Consider the following 10,935-nt stretch of genomic DNA (forward strand, 5'->3'; position numbering starts at 1 on the left):
ACCTTCATGGTAGTATTATATTGCCACTAATTTGGCATTCTTTGCTTTTATATAAATGTATAAAGAGAAGCACACATTGTCTGCACGCAATAATTGTACTTACTGTGTCCTCTTCATGAAGTTAATTGTAGCCTACATGTTTAAGCCTTTCTCCACCCAGGTTTATGGCTACACCTGAAACAAAAGGTGGACCAGCTCTGGCCCTCAGCCCCAAATTGCTTCTGGGCTGGTTTCTCAGGGCCTCTATGTGTCCTCTACTTCTCCAGGTGAGTTTTATCGTCAAGAAGGTGTCATCATTTTTATGACCTTCGAGAGAGATTTAATCAGATTTTTTTTAACTGCTAGCCATGCCCTTAAGCTGTGAAGAAATATGTGTCAGACTTTCACAGCATCAGAGATGTCAAGGAGGCAAACAAATCACCAGAACACACACAATGTGTTCAGATTCAACACGTGGTTATTAGACTTGTGAAAAGTCTGAACTGGTTCAATAAATAATATGCTGCAACACTGTAAAACTTTGATGTCTGTGAGTCACTTCACATATAAAGTTAGTAAATTAATGAAGTGTCAAACCATGCCTAGGGATAGCATTTTAAAACAAGTTACTTAATAGTTTTAGAACCTCTACCACTGCAAATGTAGCTTTTTCAATCCCAAGATTAATAAAATAGTATAATTAAGAAGTAATGGCAATGCTGAATACGGTATAGCTGCATCTCAGAATGACAAATATGAGAACATGAGTGATCAATCAACTATTTCATCTTATTACCAATACTTCTCATCCTGAATAAAACTGTTAGCACAGTGTTAAAATAAAGCTGCAGCTCAGGCAAATGTTTGGTAAAATAAGTTTTCTTTTTTAAATGAAAAGCATAGACATAAGTTTTAAAGAGATACTCTTCATATCTCTTGTGTGAAGAATATATTGAAATGCATAGAATATCTATTGTGCATTTCTATTGTGTATTTTTTCATGTGATATTTTCTGACAACTGGTGTTATTGTTGTCATTGTTATCAATGTCTGAAGGCTCTCTCTTTTACCAGAGTAAGATTCCTGGGGCTTGATGTTATCCTATGTTTGTTTAGTGACCTCATCTGTTCCCAAAGATCCAGAGAATGCAGGGAGGTTCATGCAGTATGAGCCCATTTAGTTATCGTGGAGGAGGGGCTGGGGGTCCTGCCACTCACATGGGATCAGTGATTCATGGTACAGAAGAATGGTGTCACAGTGTACAAGGGGTACTCGCCTGTTAAATGGGAATTAGACACACTCCATCTTCTGGCCACCCATCAGAGCTGAGTCTGACCTGGGCTGACCCCTTGCCAGCATTAACGGTTGAGAAACAGACCAAGTCATTTACATCTCTCTCTGCCGCAGGTGCCCAGGGGGCGTCGCACGTTGGGACGAAGTGCTGAAATACCTGTCAACTTGCTCATGCGTGTCAGGAGATTTCTTGAAGAGCAACGCTGCCAAATGGTTTAGCGCCAAGGTTTGTTGTAATTACAGGACTCAGGTATGCCAGGCATTAAGTGGATCGTACAGATAATGTATGGGCACGTCCACCGAAACATCAGCTAAAACAGAGCTTTTGTTTCTCTGTTGATGTTTATCTTGTTTACCTCTGTCACCCAGGGGATGCAGTGGTCATTTTCAGACTTCCACTTTGATTGTCTCCATTGAGCAGCCGTCAAGCCTTTGTCCCAGGAAACTGGACAACTGGTGGAGCAGATATCAGCTCCTGGATCCTGAAAGTTCAAGAGAAATGGGAAACAGTCCGAATGAAGCCAGCACTCAGGGTAAAAGTATTTTAGGATCTTGGAGAGGGATGACACACGGGAAATGTTCCCAGTTTAGAAAATGTGAAGGGGCTTCTGGGAGGAAAAGAATGTTCCAGTACCAGGGATCTCATAGCCAAAAAAGTGTTTTGCTGCAAAAGAGAATAATTTATCAGTCTAACATCTTAAAGATCCGCTTTATGAAAATTGCTGAATAACATTCAAAAAGGCTTTATGTGAAAATCTGGCAATATTTTTGTTCTCCTTGTTCGTCTAATACTCGCAGCTAATTTTTGTGGTGCTGTACATTTGTTGGCTCTGTGCAATATTCATATGTATATATTTATTTAATTTAAAATCTTTGTTGTTAAAAGGCATGTTCACTTATTATAAACACTCCGTAAGTGAAAACAGTGCTACCTTTAAGTATCTCAGTGCACACTGTCAAAGTATAAGAACTAGCAAAGCCTGTTCTTTGGGCAGAGGCACAACTACTGTGTTACAGCTGCATTTAGGATTCATTTTTCAGCTTTCCACCATCATCATATTTCCTCTGGTTCCCCATTTTTGACCTCACAATACTCATCGGTAGAATGTTGGCTTTGGCCAAAAATGTCCAACATTAACACAAGGTTGTTGGCCTTACAAAGCAGCATCAGATGTCTAATAGATTTTGATAACCTGTAAAATAATCTAAGGTTTTCTTCAACACATAGGTTTGTGTAATACTTCTGTGTGTGTGTGTGTGTGTGTCTGAGGATTTTTGCACGAGCACAGACTGCACAGATAAGTGCATTATATAGAAACATGCCGCAAGGAAACACTTTATACAAATGCTTTTCCTGTCAAAGGCATTTCTTGTCACAATCATGAAAAGGAGCACCAAGGAAAATTAAAGGAGCAGAAGGAAGCACGAAGCCTCTCATTGAGAGACAAGGTGGCAATCAGGTAACAGGGCGTTCTTGACTGATGGCCTTTTTATGCAGACAGTGTATCTGCGTAAAATACCCTAAAGAAGCACAGTGCCTAAATTTGGAAGGCGTCTTTATACTGTAGATGTCCTTCATTCTTGAGATCATCAACAGTTAGCACTTTATATACTGCAGTTATACTGTAGTTATATGTCACAATCACTCATGACGGTGGAATTTATGAAAGGTGCCAGTGAAATGGCTCACACAAGGGTTCCAGCTTTATGACTTAGTTACTTTAAGTGATTTAGAATATTAAACATATACACAGCAGAATATTCAGATTAAGGTGACACTTCAGGTGGCGCTCATCCCTCATATCTTCTATGCTGTCGGTTTGGATGTAGGATCAACTCTGGCCAAGTCTTTGTGAAGCTGGTGTGTTCTCCTCATGTTCACCTGGATTTCTTCCTACAATCAAAAGACATGTCTTTCAGATAAATTAGTGACTCTGAATTGCTCTTGGTGTGTATATACTGTATGTGAGTGAATGAGTGTGTGTTGATTGTACCATCCAGTTTCTACCCTGCCTGTCACCACAACAACAATGCTGGATTCACTGAATGAGAATTTCCCCTTTGAGTGGATCTGAGCTGCTTTAAGGGTGTGAATATTGCAGAAGCGTCATGTTCAAGGGCCCTTACAGGAAGAAAAGGAAGTTCAAGATCTTATTTTGCTCATGTATCAGACTTTTGCTTTGGCAACAGTGTTTAAGGAAATTTGCAAATAGAAACATTCAAAATACATCTTTGTTGCGATAGCAGGAACTCTACAGTTCCTTGGCGTCCGTGAAATTGTAGGAAAATCTGATTTTGGAGGAGCAGGAAGAATCGCGTGTGCTTCCTTTGTGTTTTCGCATTCATCAGTGCAAACAGAGTTCATTTCTGGGGTCTGTTCTTTTGGTCCAGCAACTGTGGCCATTTTACAGCTATATTAAAGCTCCATATGCAACATGTCAGTCTGTCATATATTGTGAAAACTATTCTAGCCAGGAGGGTCTGCACTGTGTCTCTGCTCTCCCTAGTCTATGACATGGAGAGTTGTAAACAAAGTGATGGAACTGCAGGGTAGCATGCAGAGACAAAAAGTTTTTTCTAGTGTTTATAGACCATAAAGATAACAGCAGTGCATAACAAAACAGCTGTACAGCCTGAAGCTTGCTGGTTAAAGAGCATGGAAGATCTCTGATGTTATAGCTGTGAGTTAGGTGCGTAAATTCAATTGGTCCAATAAAGAAAGCATGTTGGGTTTTGATTTACCAGCTGCCGGGTAAAAATAGTCTTGTTGAGTAAGAGAACTGGCAGGCGATGAATTAACTCCACAATAACACAATTACTCCACAATAACAGTATTCAGTGTAGGTTTTTACCCCCAAGATCCTCACACAAGCCAAATGTCAGTGACATTATTAAACAATTTCTCTTAAAGAATGAATTCTGGGGTGAGCAGCTGTAGTTGTATCTTTGGCTTTTACTGTAGCAAGTGAAGGGCTGCAGTAGCCCAGTAAGTCCACGGATCAGTTGAGGGTTCAGTCATGGGATGCAGAGCACTAATTACAGAACTCAAGCTATTTCTGTGTTGAAGGAAAGCGCACATTTCTGCCTATTTTTGTTGCAAGGGTAGGCAGACACAGGCCACCCACTCGCTGCCATGTCAAATACACTGGTCTGGTGTTCCAGTGCATTCCTTAGTGCAGTTGTCACTCACCGGTCCCTCCGTCCATCCGTTTCCAACGGCCACTTGTCCAGTGCAGGGTCCAGGTGGTGTAGAAGGATAGAGTGTGCGGCAGGGTACATCTTGGATGGGATGCCAGTTCACAAGCTATCACTCGTTACTGTTTACCTGAATTTGTTCCATTATCCTGTGAAGTGTGCGCATGCACACACACACACACACACACACACACACACACATTGTCTGAAACCACTTGTCCCATATTAGGTCGTGGGGAGCTAGAGCCCAACCCGGCAACGCAGGGGGTAAGGCTGGAGGGGGAGGGGACACACCCAGGACGCAGCGCCAGTCCGTCGCAAGGCACCCCAAGTGGGACTCAAACCCGAGACCCACCGGAGAGCAGGACCCCGTCCAACCCACTGTGCCACTGTGCGCCTCCATACACCCCCCTACAAAGAGTCTACCATATTTTATTTACACAAAGATATAATGCATGAAAGCAGTGTTAAATGATCAAAATTATCTGAATAGCATTTAATTGGAACAATAAATATGAGGAAATGCTCTGTCCGCCCACTCGTTTTGTCATAGTTATATGGTAATAATTGTAAATGTCCAAAATCCTTTCTGGAAAAATGAGAGAAGGTTGAGTAACAGAATATGGAAATTTTCAGCGAAAAGCACAGGGAAAAGTAGACACATCCCAGTAGTTTTAAATGCTATGTTTGGTTTATCCTGTTCAGTTCAGTGTCTCTACCCAAAACAAGTTGTACTGTTTCCTTTTCCACTTTCCATTCTGTGGTGTATCTAGTTCTGCTTTAGGAGAGAATGCGAGCTGTTCTGATATGGTTCACAAATTCTGACATGATTTGCAAAGTATTTTACTTTATTACAGCCTCATAGACACATGACAGAAATAAAATCGTACAGGATCCTTCATCTCTTTCCAAAAGCTAATATGATTTTTTTTTGATAAATCAAACTGACAACTCTGCTGCCACAGATATGATTTGCTGTAACAGTTCAGTTGTTAATGATGTTTGGAAACTCAAGATATTTGGTAAAAAGAATTTGAACTTAAGCTTTAAATAAAGCTTTTTTAATCTAGAGAGCACAGTGGAAAAATCCAAATGTATTAGTTTTATTTTACATTTCTGTGGGATTGAGGATTAAACTGTTTTCCTTTTCAGTTTCTGTAACTGTACTTCCTGAAAAAATATGTTTTTTTTGCGATTATATGAATAATGGAGACATTCAGTGGTTTCAGTGGAATTGTGCAAATTTTGCATACCTTAACAATTGTTCCAGAATTACGGTTCATCTCCAGCTGACGTAATCCTTGCACGGTCAAACAAAATGCTGCCTAAAGATATGTTGTTTTCGTATGAGGTCTGTGTGGCAGCCAAATTATTTCCAGCTGTGTATTTGTGTTTTTCACTTGACACCGGCTCAATTTGCCCCGCAAGCGCTCCACTGCAATGGCTTTGTCGTCAGTCCTCTCACCTGTTTCCAATACCTGCATTAGAGCCATACAGTGTATGTCGGTGTACTGCATTCCTGGCCTTGGCTCATTAAAGAGCCCCTGGTGAGGAAAACTCGGAAAAGGTCCCGCTCCACTAAGTGTTTAATAGGTGGGACAGGCGCGGACCGGGCCCCTGGGATCACCCTGCCCGTTTGCCAGGTATACACAGCTAGCTTGCCGACCTCTGGCTTTTCTCTGCGGAGATTTATTAACAGAGGAGGGTTTTGCTAACAACGACCAAGAGCGAAAGGAGGCTGAGCAGCTGCGTTAAAGGTTACTCTGACCCAATCTTTCTGTATCGCATACTGTCACGCTGAAATACCTACAGTATCTCCCTCCCTGCATTGTTTTTTTTTTTAAACAAATAGATAAGTTTCATTTGCAGTGTTTAAAACAAGCTGCAGCCAGATAATATTTGAAGTGAAATGCAATATCTCACAAGTGATCTATGTTATTAAAATAAGACAAAGCACTGATGTTGCATTCAACTGATACACTCCATACACCCTCTCCAAGCTCTAACAACAGTTCTCCAAGGCTGCCAAGTAACACAACTCACTTGTGAGAATGTTCTCACCTGTGACAGCATTAAACTAGTGAAATTCACTGGAGCCTGATGCAGCAAGCTTTTTATCGCCTCTAAGTATAGTTACAGCTTAATGTGTCTGTTTATACAGGCGAAGACTATGGTAGGGAGGGTGTGTCTTGAAAGTAATTTCAAGATGTGCGATGTTGGCAGATGGATTGAGGAAAAGCAACTGGACCTTTGTGGTCAAATTCATAATCTCTCATCCTCCTTTATTATGCAGCAACTGAGAGAATTAATAATATTCACGTTCATATTCATTCAGCTGTTTCTATAACATTTTTTTACCCTAAATAATGTGAATCTATTTTTGCATCCGTATCCAATTTCTGTCTTGATCTTGGAACTTTAAAAGGCAAGTTCAACTATTGCTTGAATTCAGTGAGAGAGAAAAACACACACACACACACACACACACACAGTTTCTGAACCGCTTGTCCCAGGGAACCGGAGCCTACCCAGCAACACAGGGCGTAAGGCCGGAGGGGGAGGGGACACACCCAAGACGGGACGCCAGTCCGTCACAAGGCACTCCAAGCAGGACTCAAACCCCAGACCCACCGGAGAGCAGGACCCGGTCCAACCCACTGAGCCACCACGCCCCCCAGAGAGAAAAACATTTTTTTAGAAATTTGCTGCAAAGATTATAATCAAAATTGAAGTAAAGCACAAAGCAGAAACAAATAAAACTCTATCCATTCATTTGTGATAAAACAGTCCGTTATTGTAGATCGTTGCAATCAAGATCAAATGGCAATGAATACACACACACACACACATTTTCAGAACCGCTTGTCCCATATGGGGTCACGGGGAACCGGAGCCTACCCGGCAACACAGGGCGTAAGGCTGGAGGGGGAGGGGACACACCCAGGACGGGACGCCAGTCCGTCGCAAGGCACCCCAAGCGGGACTTGAACCCCAGACCCACTGGAGAGCAGGACTGTGGTCCAACCCACTGCGCCACCGCACCCCCTCATGGCAATGAATATTAAAATCAAATTCCTTACATAATGTTGTGTGTGTAGTTGACCAAAATTAGATTGCTCAGTCATTGTAATTAATGATTTATAATTCTGACTATCCCTCTCTTACAATGCTGCTCCCTTGGTGTCTTGGTTACCATGAAAGTATGACACCTTATGTTCCACTTGATATGTCAACACATAGTGACAGAGTGGCTTCCAAAGGTGAGATTGGCAGGGTGAACATGTGGGCTTTCGGCAGCAGGAACTCAGTGATTGATAGCTCACACTGAGGGCTTTAATAATGAACCTGTTTATGTGCAAGGGACCACAGCTGGAGCCACAGTGATGCAGTGGTTCCCAAATGCCAGGATGATGATTTTCTCTCCAGTGATGTGATTTTTATTGTGGTTCTGACCCTATGGCACAAGGGCAGATCCAGACCACACACACACACACACACTTTCAGAACCGCTTGTCCCATACGGGGTCACAGGGAACCGGAGCCTACCCGGTAACACAGGGCGTAAGGTTGGAGGGGGAGGGGACACACCGAGGACGGGACGCCAGTCCGTCGCAAGGCACCCCAAGCGGGACTCGAACCCCAGACCCACCGGAGAGCAGGACTGTGGTCCAACCCACTGCACCACTGCACCACCACACCCCCCACCCAGATCCAGACCACTTTTTCCAATTTCAGTAGCTTTTTGCAAAAAAGCTTCTGCTGCTGGTTCTCCTGTGTTGTGTCTTTTAACAACGTGTTCTTCCACATGTTCTTGCGAATACATGTGAAAAGTTGTACAAGCTAAATGGGATAAAATCCACAAATGAACTCAATAACCTTCCACACACAATGCTTTTTTGAATGACAGTAAAAAAGAACCAGAATAATGTTATAAAAGTTATAATGTTACAGATTCATATACAAGATACGGCGAAGCGGAAACATTTAGCAGTTATCACAACTTTATCCATGTTTATAAAGAGGTTGCCTATTTTTTTCAAGTGACATTCATATGGATTTGTAGAAGAATACAATGGCAGAGGCCAGTTTATGGAAATAATCTTAGATTAATGGATCAAATGGAGCACACATCTGTAGACATGTGGTTTCTCCTGCTTGGGGTGACCCAGGTCTGTGGAGATTCCCACATGGACACAGCCTTTAGGTAAGATCTAAAGCAAACAAGCATGGTGGCTATGAGCAGACCACACTCTGGAAAAGTTAGAATGGAGAGGGAAGTAGAGAGGAAGAGAGACTTTGATGACAGCCTTGACAACAGAAGGAGACGTTCCTTCTGGATAAGGGAACCTCAACCCCTTGGGCCTCTGAAAGACAAAAAAACATCTCCTGCAGCTTTATTCAAACGTTAACTGAACCCCAACCCACAAAGACGCAGTTTTCTGCAATTCTCCCTTGCCCTCATCAGGGCCGGGTTTACAAAGAGAAGCACAATAATGTAGTGAAAAAAGAATCTCTGTAAATCACAGCACACAGAAAAGTTTCCATTGTTTACCTGTTTCCCTGCATGTTGCAGAAGAAATTTAATAACCAAGCAACTATTACTGAAGCTGTTTTTGCAGCTAACAAAGAGGGGAACTTCATTTAATTCAGCCCCCCTACGCCACATACCTCGCGCTACATCTAAATAAGGTATTGTCCTCGGCAGCTGGTAAATCAAAACCCAGAAACTGAATTATATTGTTCTGCTCATGTTGAAGTTATGACTCCCATAGCAGCGTTAAAGCTCCATTTTCAGAACGCTAACAGGTTTCCCAGGACCTCTCTCTTCTTCACTCAGAAAAATTGCATCTCTTCAACCTGCCTGAATGTTTAGCCTTTTTCATGAGTTTTTGAAGTGGTTTCACACAACGTCCATCAACATAGGCACGTCAGACAAAATACACGACAGAGACTTAAATGAATTCAGCAGCTGCGTATTTCATACATTTGCAAATGTAATCAGAACAATCTTGACTCTTACCGCTTGTTTAGAGTGCATACTGTAAATCGTTTGCATGATGTATAACGTGATCGTTCGAAGCGGCAAATGTATGTAGATCTATTGAGATTATAATCTTTAATGTTTACCAGCTGAGTTTTGCTCATGGCAGACGGGGGGGAAACAAACCCCTTGGATGCAGAAGGTTGTTTTTGTTCACACAGGGGTCCTATGGTGAAACCAACAATAAAGGGACCTGACAACAAATTCTGGTTAAAAACAAGGAAAAAGACAGTATGAACCTCAGAGAATGGATGTTCTGTGATCTCCCCTTCCCATTTCACACATACATTGACCGAAACCCCTTGTTCCAAGCAGGGTCGCAGCAAACCAGAGCCTAACCTGGCAACACAGGGAGCAAGGCTGGAGGGGACACACCCAGGATGGGATGCCAGTCTGTCACAAAGCACCCCAAGCAGGACTCAAACCCCAGACCCACCAGAGAGCAGGCACAGGGCAAACCCACTGCACTGTGTTAATTTCTCACTAACTTCTCAGAAAAACATAAGGGACAGAAAAAGCGTCAACCATAACTTCAAAGACAAGCATTTGTAAGACCCAACTTCCATAATGTCAATAGAAATTCATATACCAGTGTTCTATTGGAGACACACCCAGGATGGGATGCCAGTCCGTCGCAAGACACCCGAAGCAGGACTCGAACCTCTGACCAACCACAGAGCAGGCCCTGACCAAACCTGCTGCATCATTGCCCCCCCAATAAGTAAATAATTTGACAAAATTAATTGTATTGGTGTAATTTGTTATCGTGAACTAAAAAATAACACAGTTCCATTGTAGGTGTTAGATAATGCTGTTAGTTCAGCATTCATGTATCATACAAATGCTGGATCATTTTCGTGAGGAAGGTTTTCATAGATAGAAGATTGAGAATTCTTACTTATTTATATATAGTTCAGTTTCAAGAATAATTAAAGAGAGACACGTTTTGCATGATCTCATTGTTCCATGCACTCTAACTCCTAATCTTTGAGAACTGCTCTGACAGCCGGTGACCTGCAGCCAAACCGCTGCTTCTCCAGAATAGGAGAAACCGGAAACGGTGTGAAAGGTGTGGAATGCAGGTGGTAAACAGCCCCTTCTAGCAGAGAACTGGTATTCAGGTATTCAAAGGATTACAGACCCATTAAAATCCAGAACACATTAAAATGACAGCCACAAATACAGGAGGGCTTTGCTCTTTTCTATAAGTAGGTACAGGATATACGGTCAGCTTTTTTTTTCCAATATGCATTGTGTTTAGGTTTAGATGTAACGATTTAAGATAGAGGGAAAAAAACGAAATGTGTTTCACTGCTTGTGGGTTTTGGTGCTAAAGGTTGTAGAGAAATATGAACATTTTCATCAGTTTCAACAGATTTGTGTCTGAAACACCAAGCAAAGTGACTCCAATAAAGCAACTTAGTGGC

The sequence above is a fragment of the Scleropages formosus genome, chromosome 15, assembly GCF_900964775.1.
Source record: "Scleropages formosus chromosome 15, fSclFor1.1, whole genome shotgun sequence".
Taxonomy (NCBI): domain Eukaryota; kingdom Metazoa; phylum Chordata; class Actinopteri; order Osteoglossiformes; family Osteoglossidae; genus Scleropages; species Scleropages formosus.